A 23107-nucleotide genomic window follows, 5' to 3' on the forward strand; every position below is an offset into this window, starting at 1 on the left:
TGCATTTCATCATTATGTATCATGATAACTGTGGGTTTGTCATAAATGGCCTTTATTATATTGAGATGTTTCTTCTAGACCAACTTTGATGAGAGTTTTTATCATGAATGGATGCTGAATTTTACTGAAAGCTTTTTTTTCTTTCTACTGAGATGATCATGTGATTTTTATCCTTCCTTTTGTTAATGTAGTGTATCACATTGACTGGTGTGTGAATATTGAAATTTATGTTGTTATTTATCCCTAAAATAAATCCCATTTGACCTTAGTGTATGATCTTTGGTGATATATTGTTGAATTCAATTTTCTCATATTTCATTGAGGACTTTTGATTTAGATTTATCAGACATATTAGCATTATATGGGTAGCTCAACTGGTAAAGAATCCACCTTCAATTCAGAAGACCCTGGTTCCATTTCTGAGTCAGGAAGATCCCCTAGAGAAAGGATGGACTATCAACTCCAATATTCTGTCTTTCCTGGTGGCTCAGATGGTGAAGAATACACCTGTAATGTGGGAGACATGGGTTCAATCCCTGGATTGGGAAGATTCCCTGGAGGAGGGCATGGCAATCCATTCCAGAATTCTTGCCTGGAGCATCCCCCTGGACAGAGGAGTCTGGTGGTAACAGTCCTTATGGTAGCAAAGAGTCAATCACGACTGGGAGATTAAGCAAAGCATAGCACACATTAGCTTTATATATATATGTGTGTGTGTGTGTGTGTGTGTGTGTGTGTGCCTCCCACTGGCTTCAGTATCAGGGTAACTGTAGCTTTGTAGAATAAATTTGCGTGTTCACCCTCTGCAAATTTTTGGAGTAGTTTGAGAAAGACGGGTATTAGCTTTTACTTATATGCTTGGTAGAATACCTCTGTGAAGCCTTCTGATTCTTGACTTTTGTTTGCTGTGGGTTTTTAAGTTACAAATTCAATTTTGCTACTAGATATTAATTGGTTAAGATTATCTGTTTCTTTCTGATTCATTCTTAGCAGGTTGTATGTTTCTAAAAATGTATCTATTTCTTCCAATTGATTGGCATAGAACTGTACATAGTATTCTCTTATTTTTGTTTCTCTGTTATATCTGCTGTTATGTTTGTTTGTTTGTTTTTCTTTTAGTTCTTATTTTATATGGGTCCTCTCTCTCTTCCTGGTGAGCGTAGCTAAAATTTTATCAATTTTTTTTTTTTCCAAAAAACTGCTTCTTGGTTTTATTGATTTCTTTTTCTTCTTTTTTCTTTGGTCTATTTTATTTCCTGTCTGATCTGTATTGTTTCTTCCCTCATGCTAATTTTGGACTTTTTTTATTGTACTTTTTCCTAATTATTTTAGATGGCAGGCTAGAGCGTTTATTTGAACAATCTTCCTGTCTAGTGGGAGTATTCCTTTTCTACTGATCTTGTTACAATCTTTTCCACTCAGAGAAGAGTTTTAACATTTCTTTTAGTGTGGGTTTCATATTGAGGAACTCTCAGTTTTTTTCTTATCTGAGAATTTATTTATCTGCTTAAATTCTAAGTGATAATTTTATTGGATGGAGTATCCTAGTCTGCAAGGTATTATTTTTTTCCTTTCAGCACCTTGAATATATCATGCCGCTCCCTCTGACATGCAAAATTTCTTCAGAAAAACCAGCTGATAGCCTTGTGATGGTTCCTTTGTAAATGTTCGTTGCATTTCTCTTGCAGATATTCGAATTTGTTCCTTGTCTTTAAACTTTGTCATTTTAGTTATGATATGCTTTGTCATGGGTCTCTTTGGTTTCATTTGTCTGGAGCCCCTATGCTTCCTGTATCAGAATATCTGTTTCCTTTTTCCACTTTAGGAAATTTTCAGCCATAATTTCATCAAATAATTTTCAACTCCCTTCTTTATATCTTGTCTTTTGGGAACACTTATAAATGTAAATATTGATATATATGATGTTGTTCCAGAGAGTCTGTAACTGTTCTTATTTTTTTAATTTGTTTTTCTTTTCATTGTTCCAATTGGATGATTTCCATTATTCTATCATCCAAATCAGGCATGCATTTTTCCAAATCACATAGTCTGCTGATAATCCCTTCTAGTGTGCTTTTCATTTCTGTTATGGCATTCTTCAGTTCTGCTTGGTTCTCTTCTTTCTTTTTATGTTTTGCAATTCCTTGTTAGAATTCTCACTGTGTTCCTCTATTCTTTTCCCAGTTAGCAATTCTTTTTTTTTTTCCTAAAATAATTTTTAAATTTATTTATTTTTAATTAGAGGATAATTGCTTTAGAGTATTTTGTTTGTTTCTGCCACACATCAGCATGAATTAGCCATTGTCATCAGTCACTCAGTTGTGTCCGACTCTTTGTGACCCCATGGATGGCAGCATGCCAGGTTTCCCTGTCTTTCACCATCTCCCGTAGTTTACTCAAACTCCTGTCCTTTGAGCCAGCGATGCTATCCAACCATCTCATCCTCTGTTACCCCCTTGTTCGCCTGCCCTCAATCTTTCCCAGCTTCAGGGTCTTTTCTGAGAAGTCAGTTCCTCTCTTTAGTAGCCAGTGTATTAGAGTTTCAGCTTCAGCATCAGTCCTTCCAATGAATATCCAGGACTGATTTCCTTTAGGATTGACTGGATCTCCTTGCTGTACAAGGGACTCTCAAGAGTATTCTCTAGCACCACAGTTCAGAAGCATCAATCTTTTCATGCTCAGCCATTTTTACTGTCCAGCTCTCATATCTGTGCATGACACAGCTTTGATTATACAGAACTTTGTCGGCAAAGTAATATCTCTCCTTTTTAATATGTTGTCAGGTTTGTCATAGATTTTCTTCCAAGGAGCAAACATCTTTTAATTTCATGGATGCAGTCACCATCCACAGTGATTTTGGAGCCCAAGAAAATAAAGTCTGTCACTGTTTCTATTGTTTCCCCATCTATTTGCCATGAAGAGATGGGACCAGACGCCATTATCTTCGTTTTTTGAATGTTGAGTTTTAAGTCAGCTTTTTCATCTCCTCTTTCACCTTCATCAAGAGGCTCTTGAGTTCCTCTTTGCTTTCTGCCATAAGCATGGTGTTAACTGTATATATGAGGTTATTGATATTTCTCCCTGCAATCTTGATTCCAGCTTGTGCTTCATCCAGCCTGGAATTTTCACATGATGTACTCTGCATATAAATTAAATAAACAGGGTGATAATATACAGCCTTAATGTACTCCTTTCCCAATTTGGAACCACTCCATTGTTCCATGTCCAGTTCTAAGTGTTTCTTCTTGACCTGCATACAGGCTTCTCTGGAGGCAGGTAAGGTAGTCTGGTATTCCCTTCTCTTTCAGAATTTTCCAGTTTGTTGTCATGTACAAAGCCAAAGGCTTTAGTCTAGTCAATGAAAAAGAAGTAGATTTTTTTCTGGAATTCTCTAGCTTTTTCTATGATCCATCGGATGTTGACAATTTGATCTCTGTTTCCTCTGCCTTTTCTAAATCTAGCTTGTACATCTGGCAGTTCTCAGTTCACATATTGTTGAAGCCTCACTTGGAAGATTTTGAGTATTATTACACTGTCCTGTGAAATGAATGCATGGTAGTTTGAGCATTCTTTGGCATTGCCCTTCTTTGGGATTGCAATGAAAACTGACCTTTTCACCAATCAGCCATAGGTATACATATCTGCCCTCTCTCTTGAACCCCCCTCCCATCTCCCATCATACCTCAGCCCTCTAGGTTGTTACAGACCACCAGTTTTAAATCCCTGAATTATACAGCAAATAATCCCTGCTATCTATTTTACATATGGAAGCAACGTTAGAACTGGACATGGAACAATAGACTGGTTCCAAATAGGAAAAGTAGTAAGTTAAGGCTGTATATTGTCACCCTGCTTATTTAATTTATATGCAGAGTACATCATGAGAAACGCTTGGCTGGAAGAAGCAAAAACTAGAACCAAGATTGCTGGGAGAAATATCAATAACCTCAGGTATGCAGATGACACCACCCTTATGGCAGAAAGTGAAGAGGAACTAAAAAGCCTCTTGATGAAAGTGAAAGAGGACAGTGAAAAAGTTGGCTTAAAGCTCAACATTCAGAAAATGAAGATCATGGTCCCATCACTTCATGGGAAATAGATTGGGAAAGAGTGGAAACAGTGTCAGACTTTATTTTTATGGGCTCCAAATCACTGCAGATGGTAATTGCAGCCATGAAATTAAAAGACGCTTACTCCTTGGAAGGAAAAGTATGACCAACTTAGATAGCATATTAAAAAGCAGAGATATTACTTTGCTAACAAAGGTTCGTCTAGCCAAGGCTATGTTTTTTCCAGTGGTCATGTATGGATGTGAGAGTTGGACTGTGAAGAAAGCTGAGCGCCAAAAAATTGATGCTTTTCAATTGTGGTGTTGGAGGAGACTCTTGAGAGTCTCTTGGACTGCAAGGAGATCCAACCAGTCCATTCTAAAGGAGGTCAATCCTGGGTGTTCTTTGGATGGACTGATGCTAAAGCTGAAAACTCCAATATTTTGGCCACCTCATGGGAAGAGTTGATTCATTGGAAAAGACTCTGATGCCTGGAGGGATTGGGGGCAGGAGGAGAAGGGGACGACAGAGGATGAGATGGCTGGATGGCATCACCAACTCGATGGACATAGTTTGAGTGAACTCCGGGAGTTGGTGAGGGACAGGGAGGCCTGGCGTGCTGCAATTCATGGGGTCGCAAAGAGTCAGACACAACTGAGCGACTGAACTGAACTGAATTGAATATATATGTTTCCATGTTACTCTCTTATTTCATCCCACCTTCTCCTTCCCCGACTGCATCCACAAGTCTGGTCTCTATGTCACCTCACATGGGTCAGAATGGCCATCATCAAAAAAATCTACAAACAATAAATGCTGGAGTGGGTGTGGAGAAAATGGAACCCTCTTACACTTTTTCTGGGAATGTAAATTGATACACCCAGTTAGCATTCTTGTTACTAATTCTTTGCACTCTTTTTCTAATAAATTGCACTTTTTATCTAATAAACTATCTCATTAGTTGTTTTTTGTTTTTTTTCAACTGTTTCAACTTAAACAAATTCCTCTGTCATTTTTCATAACCTTTCTGGTCTCTGAGAAATTAGCTGAAATAGTTATTAATTGTGGTCTTGAAATGATATGTTTTTGTGGGAGTTTTCCTATATAGTCTACATGTTCTTAGCAGCCTTGGTGATAGAGTTGGATCTGAAATGAACACAATTCATATCCTTCTTCAGGGTGCACTGGCAGTTATCACCTTGGTAGGTGGTGGGGCTGGAGAAGGAGGAACTGGGGCCAAAGTTAGCTATCATGGCCACTATGATTTATCAGGGTCTGGGTCGGTTCCCAAATGGCTAGGGCAGAGCTCCTGAAGGTTAGGTCCAAGCTGGCTCCCTTTAAGTGTGGATTCTTCTCCCTCACAGTACTGGCACCCTCACTCCAGGGGGAGAAATGCTCAAGCAAGAGGGGCTGTTTTGAGTGCTCAGCTTGGATGGGGTACAGGTTGGGGTGTCTGACTGGGGTCATAGACCTGAACTGATTCTGGTGCACTGCCTGTATAAGTGCAATTATTGGCTATACCTGCCCTGCTCAGATGCCACATAGAGTCTAAACTTCTGCTTTTCCCTTGCATCTGAGCTCTCCTCTTGATTTCTGATGTCCTCACTCTTATGTAGAGCTTTGCTTCAAGGCAGGTGGGGCTAGTGTGGGTCCTTGGCATGGGTCAGGGAACTGGCTATGGTGTTTCAGGTGCAATCCATTATTGGGACTGCTTCTGATGCACTGCTTGTGCAAATACCAGTAAAGAGTGCTCCCTTATTCAGACACACTTTCATGTCTAACTCACTTTTGTATCTCACAGTCGATTTATCTCACCCCAGTGTGAAGTTGTGTCGTGAAGCAATCAGGCCAGAGTAGTAGTTCATTTAAGGCTAGGTGTGTTCCATGCTGGTTGCAGGAAACTGGCCAGCTATCTATGCATTTGCAATCCTCCTTCTTTGCCCTGTTTTGAGAGTAAGGGTGTGTGAGTTCCTTGCAAGCAGAGTCCAGGATTCCCATAGTTCCCCTATTTGTCTCATTGGCCTTCCAACCAGCCAAGGGGCTAGACTTTCCAATGTTGGACCCATGGACTGGGGTACCCAATATGTGTCTCAAACTACTCACTTCCCAGAGAGGGTCTCCACTTTTGTCTTCTGTTGAGTCCCCTCCCTGGGGCAGAGGTGATGGCTTCTGTTCCCTTCCTACCCAATTCTATGTGTGTCTTTTTTTAATCTTGGTTGTATAGCAGACTTTTTCCATCTCCAGTTGGTTTGCAGTGAGAATTGTTCCACATGTAGATGTATTTTAGATGTATTTATGGCAGGAGGTGAGCCCTACTTTCTCTTATGCCAGCGTCTTGATCTCCTTCCTCTCACTCAACATTTTATACAAAACCTTTGCTAGTCCAGAAAGACAGTAAATATGTTAAAACTATAAGATTATATTTATATGTTATATTAAAAACAGACAGATACACATAGAGAGAGAAACAAAATCTACCATCTCATTATCATAATTAACAAAAGAGAATAAAAGAGTTTAACAAGGTGGTTAGATCCAGTGGATCTTCCCGACCCAGGAATCAAACTGGAGTATCCTGCACTGCAGGTAGATTCTTTACCAACTGAGCTACCAGGAAAACCCAGATAACAGAGGAATATACCAAAAAATTAATGCATTTTCATACACAGGCAACAAACATTAAAATAGTAAAATTTTAAAAATTATATATATATATATATATATATATACATTCCATATATTTGTGTATATGTATGTGTGCATGCTAAGTCACTTCAGTCATGTCCAACTCTTTGCAGCCCTATGGATGCCCACCAGGCTCCTTTGTCCTTGGGATTCTCCAGGCAAGAATATTGGATTGGGTCACCGTGCCCTCCTCTGGGTGTATATGTATATATGATATTTATTAATGAATCTAGAAAAGGTGGGAAAAAGCTTTGCTATGAAAATAACTTTATTGAAAGACATTAAATTGACCTGTCCATCTTGAGTGCCCATACACGAAACGGCTTATTATTTCAGTGAGCATCTGATTATTTCAAAGCATCTACTTCTGCTTTACTGACTATGCCAAAGACTTTGGCTGTGTGGAAGACAACAAACTGTGGAAAATTCTTCAAGAGATGGGAATGCTACACCACCTGACCTGCCTCTTGAGAAATCTGTATGCAGGTCAAGAAGCAACAATTAGAACTGGACATGGAACAACAGACTGGTTCCAAATTGGAAAAGGAGTACATCAAAGCTGTATATTGTCACCCTGCTTATTTAACTTATATGCAGAGTATATCATGAGAAACGCTGGGCTGGATGAAGCACAAGCTGGAATCCAGATTGCTGGGAGAAATATCAATAACCTCAGATATGCAGGTGTCACCACCCTTATGGCAGAAAGTGAAGAAGAACTACAGAGCCACTTGGTGGAAGTGAAAGAGGAGAGTGAAAAAGCTGGCTTAAAACTCAACATTCAGAAAACCAATATCATGGCTTCTGATCCCATCTGCTAAGTCACTTCAGTCGTGTCCGACTCTGTGCGACCCCATAGACGGCAGCCCACCAGGCTCCCCCGTCCCTGGGATTCTCCAGGCAAGAACACTGGAGTGGGTTGCCATTTCCTTCTCCAGTGCATGAAAGTGAAAAGTGAAAGTGAAGTCGCTCAGTCATGTCCGACTCTTAACGACCCCATAGACTGCAGCCTACCAGGCTCCTCCACCCATGGGATTTTCCAGGCAAGAGTACTGGAGTGGGGTGCCACTGCCTTCATGGCAAATAGACTGGAAAACAACGGAAACAGTGAGAGACTTTATTTTTGGCTCCAAAATCACTGCAAATGATGACTGCAGCCATGAAGTTAAAAGATGCTTGCTCCTTGGAAGAAAAGTTATGACCAACCTAAACAGCATGTTAAACAGCAAAAGCATTACTTTGCCAACAAAGGTCCATCTATTCAAAGCTATGGTTTTTCAAGTAGTCATGTATGGATTTGAGAGTTGGACTATAAAGAAAGTTGAGCACTGAAGAATCGATGTTTTTGAAGTCTTGAGAGTCCCTTGACTCTTGAGAAGAGTCTTGAGAGTCCCTTGACTCTTGAGAAGAGTCTTGAGAGTCCCTTGAACTGCAAGGAGATCCAACTAGTCCATCCTAAAAGAAATTAGTCCTAAATGTTCATTGGAAGGACTGATGCTGAAGCTGAAACTCCAATACTTTCACCACCTGATGCAAACAACTGACTTATTGGAAAAAACCTTGATGATGGGAAATTTGAAGGCAGGAATAGAAGGGCATGTCAGAGAATGAGATGGTTGGATGGCATCACCAGCTCGATGGACATGAGTTTGAGTAAGCTCCAGGAGTTGGTGATGGACAGTAAAGCCTGGAGTGCTGCAGTCCATGGTGTCACAAAGAGTTGGACACTACTGAGTGACTGAACTGAACTGAACTGAAGTTGACCTGATTAGAGAACCTTACTCTCAACATTACAAGTAAGTCACAGCATTGCTGCTGCTGCTGCTAAGTCTTTTCAGTCATGTCCGACTCTATGAACCCCAGAGATGGCAGCCCTCCAGGCTCTTCCCTGGGATTCTCCAGGCAAGAATACTGGAGTGAGTTGCCATTGCCTTCTCCAATGCATGCATGCATGCCAAGTTGCTTCGGTCCTGTCTGATTCTGTGAGCCCCATGGACTGCAGCCCAGCAGGCTCCTCTGGCCACGGGATTCTCTAGGCAAGAATTCTTAATTATTGCCAAATTTTCCTATAGAGATTTTTTCAATTTTCTTTGTAAAAAATTTTTTTAAATTTTCTTCGTAAAAATTGTGAGAAGTTGATTTAAGTTTTATACAGACAGGGTAAAGTCAGGAATGTTTCAAAGAATAATAATCACAAGGAAGTGCTATAATCCTTCAAAATTTTTCATTTACCTATAGAAATTAGGTTAGAGACAAAGAAAAGCAGCAATAAACAAGCAAACATAAAAGCAAGAGAAAGAGAGACAGAGATGGTGCAGATACAGAGTCAATCATATATGGCAACTTGGTACCTAAAAAGGTGGTATTGGAGATCTGTGGGAAAAACACTGTTTATAGATAGTATTAGAAAAATGTTTTCATATAGGAAACTCATTATTTCTTTAATTGACACTTCATAAAATTAATTTCATGATTAATTTACATATACATAAATTTCATAGAATTTATGTATATGTAAAAATACAAAACAAAAAATTTTGAATAGAGAGTAGGGAAACACCTGTATGACTTAATTGATTGAAGAATGCCTTTTAAAATGCACAGAAATTACAAACCAAAATGGAAATATATAAGTTTAACTATATTAAAAGATTTAAGTCTCTTCAAAGGACAACTTAAAAATTGAGTCAGTCCATAAACTATAGAAGGTATTTGCATTGATAATTAGCATTAAGCATTTAAGCTATATAAAATTTTGAGTATTAATTTAAAAGAACATTAGTTAAGAAAAATAATGTGCATTTCATAGAATAATAAATATGAATACCAAATAACACTTTTAAAATATATTCAATTGTATATAGTTAGGAAAATTAGAAAGTAAAACCGACATGAGGTATTTCACAACCTCTAAATTGGCAAAAATGTAAAAGTCTGACAAAACAAATACCTCAAGCATATGGAGCAATGGAATTTCATCCACTTGTGATGGAAATGTAATTGGCAAAAAGTAGTTTTGCATATAATTTGGCATTTGCGAATGAATGTGCTATAGCTACAGGCATCTCCATGAATGAGTTTCCAAAAAGCAATTTTGAGTGAAAAAACAAGTCACAGAGGCATTCATACAGAAGTAACAGCTAATTTCATATGCCGTCCGTTACAGATGGACATGAGTTTGAGAAAACCCCGGGAGCTGGTGATGGACAAGGAGGTCTGGCGTGCTGCAGTCCATGGGGTCGCAAAGAGCTGGACTGAGTGACTGTACTGAAATGAACATATGACTAATAGTATATCACTCTTTTCTTAAAGTAGGTATGAATATTCGATGACATGGTATATGCAAAATATGTAGAGTATACACAAATTCCTGCCACTTAGGATGTATTTAATATATGTTACTTATTATTTCTGCTGTTATTCCTGCTATTCCTACCCTTCAAGAAGTTAATTGTTTTTCAGTTGCTCAGTCATGTCCAACTCTTTGCAACCCCGTGGACTGCATCATGCCAGGCCTCCTTGTCCTTCACCATCTCCTGGAGTTTGCCCAAGTTTATATCCATTGCATCAGTGATGCCATCCAGCCATCTCATCCTCTGATGCCCTCTTCTCCTTCTGCTCTCAATCTTCTCCAGCATCAGGGACTTTTCTAGTGAGTTGGGTGTTTGCATCAGGTGACCAAAATACTGGAGCTTCAGCTTCAGCATCAGTCCTTCCAATAAGGGTTCAGGGTTGATTTCCTTTAAGATTGACTAGTTTGATCTCCTCACTATCCAAGGGACTCTCAGGAGTCTTCTCAAGCACCAGATTTCGAAGGCATCAATTGTCTGGTGCTCTGTCTATGGGGTCGCACAGAGTTGGACAGACTGAAGCGACTTAGCAGCAGCAGAAGCTTCCTTCTTTACAGTTCAGCTCTCACCACCATATTGAAAGGTTGTTGTTGAATCACGCGAAGACACCGGGATTCTTGGCCCCTGGAGGAGAAGAATTCAATCCTGGGCCAGAGACGAGGCTTGATCGCTCAGACCTTTTGTGTAATAAAGTTTTATTAAAGTATAAAGGAGTTAGAGAAAGCTTCTGACATTGGCATCAGAAGGGGGCAGAAAGAGTACCCTCTTGCTAGTGTTAACAATGAAGTTATATAATCCAAAGAATGTCTGGAGGTTGTAAAGACCTCACCAGACCTACTCCCATAATTTATATTTTAAGATAACAGAATTAGCCAGAAGGTTTAATCCAGAGACTGTCCTCAGGCAGGATACATTATTGTTATATAATCCTAAGGAATGTAGAGAAGGAAAAAAGTTTGTCCTTTCTTCCTCCTTGAGAATTCCAGACCCCTCTCTCCTTGGGGACCCCTAGACTCCTTATCAACCTGCCTAGGAACTGACTCTCTCATTCCCCCCTTTTATTTTAGGAGAATTATGTTGACTAGGGAAAAGGGCCATCGTTCTCGTTCCATAACTGCTTCCGAGCTGACAAGGGGCGTTATGCCTAAATTGGTGAAGCAACATATTCTCCTAATCCTCATATTGAGGATATCTGATCCAGGGGCCCCAAATAATAGCTGGAGGAAGTTGCAACAGTAGCAGGAGTTTGAGCAATCATTTGTAACTTAAAAGCTTTCATGCGGCTAGAAACAAATCCAGTTATACAGTTACAGATGCAGGGAGCAAACAGCAAAAACACAATATTTAGAATCAAAATTAAAAGTCACATCATGTCCATAGTTAGAGTGCAAAGTTTTGCACCAGTCCATTTTAGGGTTGGTAAATGTCATCAGATAAATAAGAGGCATCGCATGTGATTGTTGTCGAAGGTATTCACAGACTTGGAGAAAGTCTTTTCCTTGAAGTGGAGATGTCCACCTCTGGAAGCCTTCCACTGATGAAGAGGGGAGCGCTTCGCAGACCCAGCAGTTAGACCGATTGTGGAATGCAGCATAGGAGTGAGCCCAGGACAGGAACGCATTGTCTTGAGGCTCAAACGGCAGACTCAGGATTTTTGGAGTCAGCAGAAGTAGACTCACAAAGATTATCAGGCCCATCTGCTGCCCTTTGCTTAACTCTAGAGCTCGGGTCAGAGCCACAAGCTCCGCTAACTGAGCACTGGTTCCCTGGAGGAGAGATTTTGCTTCCAAAACCTGTTCAACAGTCACCACAGCGTAACCTGCTTTACGCTTTCCATCCCGAACAAAAGAACTGCCATCTGTAAATATTTCCATGTCAGGAATGTCTAATGGGGTATCCATTAGATCCTCCAGAGCTGCATAATTTAAAGTTAGGAATTGAGAACAATTGTGATCAGGTGTTTCATTTTCCTTCTCAGGAAGGAAAGTGGCAGGATTTAGATTTCCACAAACTTTAAGCTTAGTTACTGGTCCTTCTAACAACAATGACTGATATTTAAGAAGCCTACTGTCTGTCATCCAATATTAACCTTAGAATTTAATATTCCACTCACATCATGAGAAGTCAGTACAGTAAGGTTTCATCCATTAATTATTTTTAAAGCTTCAGGTGCTAATAAAGCCACTGCCCCAATTACTCTTAGGCAGTGGGGCCACCCACGTGAAACTACATATAATTCTCTGCTTAGATAAGCAATAGGTTGCTGGGGAGGCCCTCGGGGTTCTGTCAAAACTCCCAATGCCACACCTTTTCTTTCAGTGACAAACAAATTAAATTCTGACCCTGTGGGCAAGCTCAGAGCTGGAGCTTGCAGGAGAGCAGTCTGAGTTTCTTTTGAGTTTCTGGAGACCAAACCAGTTTGTCGGTTTGGGCCTGCTGAGTTTCAGCTTTAAGTTTATATAAAGGTGGGGCAAGTTCCGCATTACCCAAAATCCAAATGTGACAGTAACCTGTAATTCCCCAAAATCCTCTCAATTGGCTTAAAGTCATAGGTAGGGGATGATTTAGTATAGGTTTAATTCTGTCAGGGCCTATGGCCCTAGTCCCTTCTGATATGATTAGGCCCAGATATCTAACCGATTGTTGACAAAGCTGAGCCTTTTCTCTTGATGCCTTGTAACCACAGCCTGCCAGAAAGTTTAAGAAATCTTCTGAGGCTTGTGAACAAGCTTCCTCTGTCTCAGCACAGAGCAAAATATCATCTACATATTGTAACACCACCGCTTCAGAGCTATTAAAGTTTTGTAGATCCCGTGACAAACTTTGTCCAAATAAGTGAGGACTGTCACAAAATCCCTGGGGCAAAACTGTCCAGGTTAACTGAGAAACTGGCTCCGTAGGGCCTTCAAAGGCAAATAGAAATTGACTTTCTTCCACCAAAGGCACTGAATAGAAAGCATCCTTTAAATCAATTACTGAGAAATATTTAGCCCGTTCAGGAATTTCAGACAGTAGAGTATAAGGATTAGGCACCATGGGGTGTAAAGGAACTACAGCCTCATTTATTATTCGTAAATCTTGAACTAGTCTCCATTTACCATTCGATTTCTTTATACCCAAAATAGGAGTGTTGCAAGGACTGTTACAGGGAATTAATAGTCCCTGCTCCTTTAAATTTTCGATGATGGGTTTTAACCCTTCCTTAACTTCAGGTTTCAGTGGATACTGCTTCTTATGTGGAAATACGTGTGGGTCTTTGAGCTTAGAAACTACAGGGATAGCATTTTGTGCTCGACCCACAGATTTTCCATCAGCCCATACTCTAGGATTTACATTTTGTTCAACTAAAGGGAGAGAAAGGGAGGGCTCCATATTCATGAAAACAGAGGCATGGACCTTGCTCAGTATATCCCTTCCCAAAAGGGGTGAGGGAGATTCTGGCACGATCAGAAACTTGTGTGAAAACAGCACAGAATCCCAGTTGCAAGATAAAGAATAACTGAAATAATACCTTTTGGCTCTTCCAGACAGTCCCATTATGGAAGCGGATCGGGAAGAAAGTGGGCCAGGGGCTTCAGTAAGCACAGAATAAGTTGCCCTAGTATCTAAAAGGAAATCGACGGAATGCTATGCTAAGTCACTTCAGTCATGTCCGATTCTGTGTGACCCCATAGACGGCAGCCCACCAGGCTCCCCCGTCCCTGGGATTCTCCAGGCAAGATCACTGGAGTGGGTTGCCGTTTCCTTCTCCAATGCATGAAAGTGAAAAGTGAAGTCGCTCAGTTCTGTCTGACCCTCAGCGACCCCATGGACTGCAGCCCACCAGGCTCCTCCGTCCATGGGATTTTCCAGGCAAGAGTACTGGAGTGGGGTGCCATTGCCTTCTCCGAATGGCCCCCCACAATTATTAATACCCGGGGTTCCTCAGGTGTAATTAGGACAGGAGCTTGTTTGGGACCCCCGGGCACCTTCAGTCCTGATTGTCTTGAGAGTCCGACCCGGGAGACCTACGCCTCTGGGGGCAGTCTCTCTTCCAGTGTGGTCCTTTGCAGACAGGACATGGAGCCGGGGGCGGCTTAGATGCCTGAGGGCAATCCCGCTTGAGGTGTCCCTCCTTTCCACAGTAATAGCAAGCCCATCCCTTTTCACCTGGGCCCCTCAGGGCATTTTTCTCAGGCTGTTTAAGAACGTTTTTCATAGCCATGGCGAAGGCTTCTGCCTTTTCCTTTGTCTTTTTTTGCCTTTCTTTCTTTTCCTCATATTCCCTACCATAATAGACTGTCTGAGCCAGTTGTAACAGAGTATCTAAAGTCTGATTTGGTCCATACGCCTGTTTTAATAGCTTACGGCGGATATCTGGAGCCGACTGAGTGAGAAATCTATTCTTTAAGATCACTTTTCCCTCTTCACTTTCGGGATCAGTCTCAGTGAATCTGCGAAGGCCTTCTCTCAGTTTATCTAGGAATTTACCAGGAGCTTCCTTCTCCTCCAAATTGGCATAGTTTAAAGCCTTAGAATGTGCCTGCCTAATTTGCCATAGTGTAAAGGCTTAGAACGTGCCTGCCTAAGTCCTTCAAGAAGGAAGCTCCTGGTAAATTCCTTCAAGAATACATCTAACAAGATGACTCTGATCCCATCTTTCTTTAGCTGTGTTGTAGTCCCAGTCTGGTTCTATAGTTGGGACTGCCTGATTCCCAGTGGGGAGGGCCACTATCTCATTCTCCCTCTTCCCTACTGATTCATTACCAAGCCATTCATCTCTATAAGCAACCGCTTTTCCCAAAACTCGAATATTTGACTCGGGAGTCAACGTTTGTCCCAAGATATACATCACATCCTTCCAAGTGAGGTCATAAAGCAGAGTAACACCTTTAAAAGCTCTAAGATATTTTTCTGGGTCCTCTAAATAGTCTCCCAGATCTTCCTTGATTCTTTGTATTTCTTGATAAGAAAAAAGCTTATTAACTCACCTACTGATTATTTCTCCCAGTGGGTGTTTCATAAAGAGGCAACAGCTTGTGTGGCTGTTCCTCAGTCTCTCTGGCTGCTCTGTGCATATGATCCCAGGGATAGCTTGGAGAAACCTGTTTTTCCTCTTCTCTTTGTCTCCTGTCCTCCATCTCATATCTTACTTCAATGGTCTGAGTTTCTACTGAAACCAGAGTAGTCTGAGGTCATACTGAGACAGGAGTTGTTTGGACCTCCATGTGGGCAGTTTGAATCTCAGTTTGGATTTCCAGGTACGGGGGCAAAGTAAGAGGACAGGAGGGAGCTGAAGGTTTCATGCCCAAATCTATACCCTTAGGACTTAAGTCCGGCATATTTCGCAGAGAGAAAAAGGGAAACACATATGCTCCTTTACCCATTTCCCTTGTTCCTTACAGAACCAGTCTAATTGTAGAACAGTATTATACTTAAGGAAGGTCAGGAAGGGCGGCGGTGAGGAGTTACCCCTCGTCCAAGGTAAGGAGCAATGGCTGCACTTTGCTGGAGCAGCCGTGAAGAAATACCCCACGCCCAAGGTAAGAGAAACCCAAGTAAAATGGTAGGTGTTGCAAGAGGGTATCAGAGGGCAAACACACTGAAACTATACTCACAGAAAACTAGTCAATCTAATCACACTATGACCACAGCCTTGTCTAACTCAGTGAAACTAAGCCATGCCCGTGGGGCAACCCAAGACGGGCGGGTCATGGTGGAGAGATTTGACAGAATGTGGTCCACTGGAGAAGGGAATGGCAAACCACTTCAGTATTCTTGCCTTGAGAACCCCATGAACAGTATGAAAAGGCAAAATGATAGGATACTGAAAGAGAAACTCCTCAGGTCAGTAGGTTCCCAATATGCTACTGGAGATCATTGGAGAAATAACTCCAGAAAGAATGAAGGGATGGAGCCAAAGCAAAAACAATACCCAGCTGTGGATGTGACTGGTGATAGAAGAAAGGTCTGATGCTGTAAAGAGCAATATTGCATAGGAACCTGGAATGTCAGGTCCATGAATCAAGGCAGATTGGAAGTGGTAAAACAAGAGATGGCAAGAGTGAATGTTGACATTCTAGGAATCAGCGAACTCAAATGGACTTGAATGGGTGAATTTAACTCAGATGACCATTATATCTACTACTGAGGGCAGGAATCCCTCAGAAGAACTGGAGTGGCCATCATGGTCAACAAAAGAGTCCGAAATGCAATACTTGGATGCAATCTCAAAAACGACAGAATGATCTCTGTTCGTTTCCAAGGAAAACCATTCAATATCACAGTAATCCAAGTCTATGCCCCAACCAGTAATGCTGAAGAAGTTGAAGTTGAATGGTTCTATGAAGACCTACAAGACCTTTTAGAACTAACACCCAAAATAGATGTCCTTTTCATTATAGTGGACTGGAATGCAAAAGTAGGAAGTCAAGAAACACCTGGAGTAACAGGCAAATTTGGCCTTGGAATACAGAATGAAGCAGGGCAAAGACTGATGGAGTTTTGCCAAGAATATGCACTGGTCATAACAAACACCCTCTTCCAACAACACAAGAGAAGACTCTATACATGGACATCACCAGATGGTCAACACCGAAATCAGATTGATTATATTCTTTGCAGCCAAAGATGGAGAAGCTCTATACAGTCAGCAAAATCAAGACCAGGAGCTGACTGTGGCTCAGATCATGAACTCCTTATTGCCAAATTCAGACTGAAATTGAAGAAAGTAGGGAAAACCACTAGACCATTCAGGTATGACCTAAATCAAATCCCTTATGATTATACAGTGGAAGTGAGAAATAGATTTAAGGGACTAGATCTGATAGATAGAGTTCCTGATGAACTATAGAATGAGGTTCGTGACATTGTACAGGAGACAGGGATCAAGACCATTCCCATAGAAAAGAAATGCAAAAAAGCAAAATGGCTGTCTGGGGAGGCCGTACAAATAGCTGTGAAAAGAAGAGAAGTGAAAAGCAAAGGAGAAAAGGAAAGATATAAGCATCTGAATGCAGAGTTCCAAAGAATACCAAGAAGAGATAAGAAAGCCTTCCTCAGTGATCAATGCAAAGAAATAGAGGAAAACAACAGAATGGGAAAGACTAGGGATCTCTTCAAGAAAATCAGAGATACCAAAAGAATATTTCATGCAAAGATGAGCTCTATAAAGGACAGAAATGGTATGGACTTAACAGAAGCAGAAGATATTAAGAAGAGATGGCAAGAATACACAGAAGAACTGTACAAAAAAGACCCAGATAATCACGATGGTGTGATCACTGACCTAGAGCCAGACATCCTGCAATCTGAAGTCAAGTGGGCCTTAGAAAGCATCCCTACAGGCAAAGCTAGTGGAGGTGATGGAATTCCAGTTGAGCTATTCCAAATCCTGAAAGATGATGCTGTGAAAGTGCTGCACTCAATATGCCAGCAAATTTGGAAGACTCAGCAGTGGCCACAGGACTGGAAAAGGTCAGTTTTCATTCCAATCCCAAAGAAAGGCAATGCCAAGGAATGCTCAAACTACCGCACAATTACACTCATCTCACACGCTAGTAAAGGAATGCTCAAAATTCTCCAAGCCAGGCTTCAGCAATATGTGAACCGTGAACTTCCTGATGTTCAAGCTGGTTTTAGAAAAGGCAGAGGAACCCGAGATCAAATTGCCAACATCCGCTGGATCATAGAAAAAGCAAGAGAGTTCCAGAAAAACATCTATTTCTGCTTTACTGACTATGCCAAAGCCTTTGACTGTGTGGATCACAATCAACTGTGGAAAATTCTGAAAGAGATGGGAATACCAGACCACCAGATCTGCCTCTTGAGAAATCTGTATGCAGGTCAGGAAGCAACAGTTAGAACTGGACATGGAACAGCAGACTGGTTCCAAATAGGAAAAGGAGTTCGTCAAGGCTGTATATTGTCACCCTGTTTATTTAACTTATATGCAGAGTACATCATGAGAAACTCTGGACTGGAAGAAACACAAACTGGAATCAAGATTGCCAGGAGAAATCTCAATAACCTCAGATATGCAGATGACACCACCCTTATGGCAGAAAATGAAGAGGAACTCAAAAGCCTCTTGATGAAAGTGAAAGTGGAGAGTGAAAAAGTTGGCTTAAAGCTCAACGTTCAGAAAACGAAGATAATGGCATCCGGTCCCACCACTTCATGGCAAATAGATGGGGAAACAGTGTCAGACTTTATTTTTTTGGGCTCCAAAATCACTACATATGGTGACTGCAGCCATGAAATTAAAAGACACTTACTCCTTGGAAGGAAAGTTATGACCAACCTAGATAGCATATTCAAAAGCAGAGCCATTACTTTGCCAACAAAGGTTCGTCTAGTCAAGGCTATGGTTTTACCTGTGGTCATATATGGATGTGAGAGTTGGACTGTGAAGAAGGCTGAGCGCCGAAGAATTGATGCTTTTGAACTGTGGTGTTGGAGAAGACTCTTAAGAGTCCCTTGGACTGCAAGGAGATCCAACCAGGCCATTCTGAAGATCAGCCCTGGGATTTCTTTGGAAGGAATGATGCTAAAGCTGAAACTCCAGTACTTTGGCCACCTCATGCGAAGAGTTGACTCATTGGAAAAGACTCTGATGCTGGGAGGGATTGGGGGCAGGAGGAGAAGGGGACGACAGAGGATGAGATGGCTGGATAGCATCACTCACTCGATGGACGTGAGTCTGAGTGAACTCCGGGAGTTGATGATGGACAGGGAGGCCTGGCATGCTGTGATTCATGGGGTCGCAAAGAGTTGGACACGACTGAGCGACTGATCTGATTATACTTAAGACACCCTCCAACTGGCCACCGTTTGCCGTCCTTCAATGGATACCATGGCCATGCGGTATCACATAGGAAGACCAGGTGTGTTGTCTTTAAGCCCTGGGGATCAAATCTATCCCAGTTTTTCAGGATACAGTTCAAAGGAGTGAGGCTGGAATTGTTAGCTCCCATCTCTAAGAGAGAAAAAAAGCGACCAGTGCCATTTTTCTACCGGAGGCATCCCTTCCTGCTCTAGATGGGGGTGTAGACAGACGTTACACCAAAAGCTTTTCCTTCCTGGTTGGACTTAGTCTGTCCTTTACCAACACAGGTGCAGTCCACGTCCCTCCTGGTTCTACCACCGAGATGGGGTGGGGATGTACCAGGGGTAGACTTGATAGCATCCCTACTTGACGTTCAGCTCTTCACCTTTAACTTTGCTTGCCTCTGATGTCACCTGGGGTGAATCAGAGTAACCTTCCGGAATGCCTCCCAAGCTAAGACTACTAGGGGAAACATTTGTCACCTGAGTGCCTGTGCACGACCCTGAGTATTTCCTGACCACAATAAGACCGACACGAACATAAAACTGAGAAGTTCTTTCCAAGCATCACCACACCAGTATAATAGCCTCCTCTGATACACTAAGCAGAAAAGGCAATGGCACCTCACTCCAGTACTCTTGCCTGGAGAATCCCATGGATGGAGGAGCCTGGTGGGCTGTAGTCCATGGGGTTGCTGGGAGTCGGACACGACTGAGAGACTTCCCTTTAACATTTCACTTTCATTCATTGGAGAAGGAAATGGCAACCCACTCCAGTGTTCTTGCCTGGAGAATCCCAAGGACGGGGGAGCCTGGTGGGCTTCCGTCTCTGGGGTGGCTAAGAGCCAGCATTAGCAAAGGAAAAAAACCCATTGCAGTCCCAATCTGAGTAACCCTTAACCTCAGAGATGTTCTTGGAGCTAGAGCTCCATCTAGCTTCCGAACTTTGGATTCCTAGCGAGGCTAGGCGCTTTCTTGACTACCAATCCAAGTTTGGGACCTAAGCCACAGTACACAATAACAGTATAAATCACAAGTCCCTTGAAAGTCTATGACCCAATAGATTAGGTTAGTATTTCTAATTCCCAAGGAGTTCTGAAATGGTCAAAGAGACCAAAAAGTTTGACTGAGAAAGGAGAGTTCGGTCCACACGCTTTGCCCATTTCTGGTCGGTTCCCAAAGGAGACATTGGGTGCCTCTTGGCATTGGCAGGTCGGTATAATGCCCCGACAGGTTTCTGCCATAAGCCGTATGAGATCACCGTGGAACCACAGAGCAGGGCTCCTTACTTGCTTCACGCAGGACATGCCATTCATTCACACAAGCACACGGTAGAGTTAGTAAAGCACAGCAGAAAACGTGTTCGCTAAGAGAACAAAGAACTAAAGCTCCAAGCATCCTTACCTTGTCCTGAAGGATCCCGGATGAGCCCCCAAGATGAAAGGTTGTTGTTGAATCACGCGAAGACACTGGCATTCTTGGTCCCCAGAGGAGAAGAATTCAATCCTGGGCCAGAGATGATCACTCAGAGCTTTTGTGTAATAAAGTTTTATTAAAGTATTAAGGAGATAGAGAAAGCTTCTGACATAGGCATCAGAAGGGGGCAGAAAGAGTACCCTCTTGCTAGTGTTAACAATGAAGTTATATAATCCAAAGAATGTCTGGAGGTTGTAAAGACCTCACCAGACCTACTCCCATAATTTACATTTTAAGATAACAGAATTAGCCAGAAGGTTTAATCCAGAGACTGTCCTCAGGCAGGATACATTATTGTTATATAATCCTAAGGAATGTAGAGAAGGAAAAAAAGTTTGTCCTTTCTTCCTCCTTGAGAATTCCAGACCCCTCTCTCCTTGGGGACCCCTAGACTTCTTATCAACCTGCCTAGGAACTGACTCTCTCAATATGTGACCACTGGGAAGACCATAGCCTTGACTATATAGACCTTTATTGGCAGAGTAATGTCTCTGCTTTTCAACACACTGTCTAGGTTTATCACAGATTTCTTGCCAAAAGGAAATCATCTTCTGATTTCATGGCTTCAATCAACATATGCAGTGATTTTAGAGCCCAAGAAGAGGAAATTTGTCACTACTTCCACATTTTCCCCTTCTATTTGCCATGAAATAATGGGGCTGGATGCCATGAACTTTGATTTTTAATATTTAGTTTTAAGCTGTCTCTTCATTCTCCTCTTTCACCTCCATCAAAAGGTTTCTTTAGTTCCTGTTTGCTTTCTGCCATTAGAGTGGTATCATCCACATATCTGAGGTTATTGATGTTTCTCCTGCCTATCTTGATTCCATCTTGTAACTCATCCAGCCAGCATTTCTCATGATGTGTTCAGCATATAAGTTAAACAAACAGAACAGAGAGCCCTGTTGTACTCATTTTTCAACCTTGAACCAATCAGTTGCTCCATACAAGGTTCAGGTTTCTTGACCTACCTACTTACAGGTTTCTCAGGAGACATGTAAGATGGCCTGGTATTCCCATCTCTTTAAGAGCTTTCCACAGTTTGTTATGATCCACACAGTCAAGGCTTTAGTGTAGTCGATCAAACAGAGATAGATGTTTTTCTGGAATCCCCTTGTTTTCTCTATGATCCACCAAATGCTGGCAATTTGATCTCTGGTCACTCTGCCTTTCTAAACCCAGCTTGAACATCAGGAAGTTCTTGGTTCCAATAATGCTGGAGCCTGGCATGTAAGATTCGAAACATGACCTTACTAGCATGGAAGATGAGTGCAATTATCCAATGGTTTGAACATTCTTTAGTACTTCCCTTCTTGGGTATTGGGATGCTGATTGACTTTTTCCAGTCCTGTGGAAAGAAGCTAATTAATGCAACTCAAACATTTTATTAATTCAGGGCAAATAAAACCACAGAATAACCAACTCAAATATTTCTTAGCATTATGTATGCTTTTAAACAGTTGTTACTGATTTAAACACTTTAAACTTTTGGACACAAGTATGAGTTCACAAAATGACATGTATTTTTCTACATATAAGGAGCTTGACCTATGTATTACATTTACCCAACTTCTCTATGAATGCTAAGTTCCAACTGAAATTGTGGGGCAAGGAAACATTAAAACCATATCTTTATAGCATATATATACCTTTCACAATCAATTAAATGATTATTATGATTACTTCCATGTCAAATAAACAGAAAATAAAACATTTAAAAAAAATACTCTCTGTTCTTGAACATGCCTCACACTATCATTATTAATTAACAAATTTAAAAACAACCTCAAAATGCAGATCAGCTAAACAGATATGTTTCTTTTATTCTTCCTCCAAATTATATTTTAATGAAATATGTGTTTTTATTTTCTATTCAGTTAAATAATTACTACAAGGAAAAAATATCTTCGTCTTCATCATCCCTACATTATTTAGTACATTGTTCAGTCATAAATGTTTAATATAAATATTTCTGCCAATTGGTTGCTCTTAAGCAAGACTTGGGAGATTGAAATGAATAGAGGCTTTTTTTTTTTTTTTAATGCTTTTTGTTATACTCTGATGACAAACAAGATTGAGGAGATGCCACTGCTAACTTTATGAGCATCAAAAGATGGTCACAGTAACAATGGCAACATGAGTCACTGTTTCCTTGTCTGGTCACCAGCTTTGTAATATCAAAAAGAACTGGGTTTCAGTAGCAACCAGACTCCCCTTTCCCGTGATAAGGAAGTTGCAGTAATGGCTACCAGCAACTATTATCCTAACTTGGAATCTTAATTATACAGCTTTTCATTTCAGTATTTCTAGTGTCAGCCTTCTGATTCTCTATGTTCCTGATAGGGATAAAAAGATTAGCTTCTCTGATGTCTCAGTTCTGTGGTGTTATGATGGTCATTCCTGAAGTTGTTGAGTGTATCAGTGATTTGCTTCTTTTTTTTTTTAACTTGTATTCCATTGTGTGAATGGACCATGGTCTAAAATTTTACTCATTGAAGAACTTCTGGGTTGCTTCTAGTTTGGGAGTATCACAGATAAGGCAATTATGAACATTCATGTGCAGGTGTTTGTATAAGCATAAATTTTCATTTATCTGAAATAAATTGCCTGAGAATGCAATTACATGATTACATAGTAATTGCATGCTTAGTTTTATGATAGAATGTTAATTCTACATCCCCATGCAATGTATTTTCTCCAATATATTTGATATTATCACTATTTTTTTTTATTTTAGCCACT

General features: G+C 41.0%; 1 long non-coding RNA gene across 1 annotated transcript in view; it reads right to left on the reverse strand.

The window, feature by feature from the left end:
• LOC129628286 (uncharacterized) overlaps positions 1–20683 on the reverse strand; it is a 32068-nt gene extending 11385 nt beyond the window's left edge. Inside the window, exon 1 of the long non-coding RNA XR_008702753.1 lies at positions 20294–20683. This is a non-coding gene — a long non-coding RNA (uncharacterized LOC129628286). The remainder of the gene's footprint in view (positions 1–20293) is intronic.
• Positions 20684–23107: the final 2424 nt, after the last annotated feature.

The sequence above is a fragment of the Bubalus kerabau genome, chromosome 15 (assembly GCF_029407905.1).
Source record: "Bubalus kerabau isolate K-KA32 ecotype Philippines breed swamp buffalo chromosome 15, PCC_UOA_SB_1v2, whole genome shotgun sequence".
In the NCBI taxonomy this organism is placed as follows: Eukaryota; Metazoa; Chordata; class Mammalia; order Artiodactyla; family Bovidae; genus Bubalus; species Bubalus kerabau.